Raw genomic sequence first — 1,084 nt, 5'->3', positions numbered from 1 at the left:
AAAAAAAAAAAAGAAAAGGAAAAAAAAATCACTCGAAATCCCAACAGTCAGGGATCCTACTATTAACATTTCAATGTATATTCTTCCACAGTTTTCCTGTGCGTGTGTGTATGCGCACACGCATGCATCCCATGTACAGATGGGACCATACTCTATATAACACAGTTAACCCTTGAACAACATGCTGACCCCTGTGCAGTCAAAAATCTGAGTATAACTTATTTTGCTGTTGTTTTTTTTTTCGAGACAGCTTCTCGCTCTGTCAACCCGAGTAGAGCTCAGTGGCGTCATCATAGCTTACTGCAACCTCAAACTCCTGGGTTCTAGAGATCCTCCTGCCTCAGCCTCCTGAGTAGCTGGGACTACAGGCGCACGCCACTGTGCCTGGCTAATTTTTCTATTTTTTATAGAGACAGAGTCTTGCTCTTGTTCAGGCTGGTCTCGAACTCCTGGCCTCAAGTGATCTTCCTGCCACAGCCTCCAGAGTGCTAGGATTACACACACGTGCTGCCTGAGTATAACTTTTGACTTCCCAAACTTAACCACCAATTAGCTACTGTTGACCGGAAGTCTTACTGATAACATGAACCGTCGATTTTGTATGTTCTGTGTACTATTCTCTGTATTCTTACAATGAAGTAAGCTAGAGAAACGAAAATGTTATTGAGAAAATCACAAGGAAGACAAAAGGTACTTACTATTCATAGAATTGGAAGTGGATCATTATAAAGGTCTCCATTCTCATCGTCCTCATGTTGAATAGGCTGAGGAGGAGGAGGAGGAAGAGGAGGGCTTAGTCTTGCGGTCTCAGGGGTGGCTGAGGCAGAAGAAAATCCAGGTGAACCCGCAGAGTTCAAATCTGTGTTTTTTGAGGGTCAGCTGTATTCTGTAGCTTGCTTTTTACACTTACTGGGTCTTAACACACCCTTCCATGTCAGTAAATATACATGTACATCATACTTACCGTAGATATTCAGGTATCAGAGAGATACTTGTTTGGGGGGACCGTCTGTGACCTTTTACTTCCTCTTCAACTCACACTATCCAGCACCCACCTACTCTGAGCTGGGTACACTTAAACAGC

The sequence above is a fragment of the Propithecus coquereli genome, unplaced genomic scaffold, assembly GCF_000956105.1.
Source record: "Propithecus coquereli isolate 6110/MARCELLA unplaced genomic scaffold, Pcoq_1.0 Scaffold37, whole genome shotgun sequence".
NCBI classification, from domain to species: Eukaryota; Metazoa; Chordata; class Mammalia; order Primates; family Indriidae; genus Propithecus; species Propithecus coquereli.
This window is presented reverse-complemented; position numbering follows the sequence as displayed.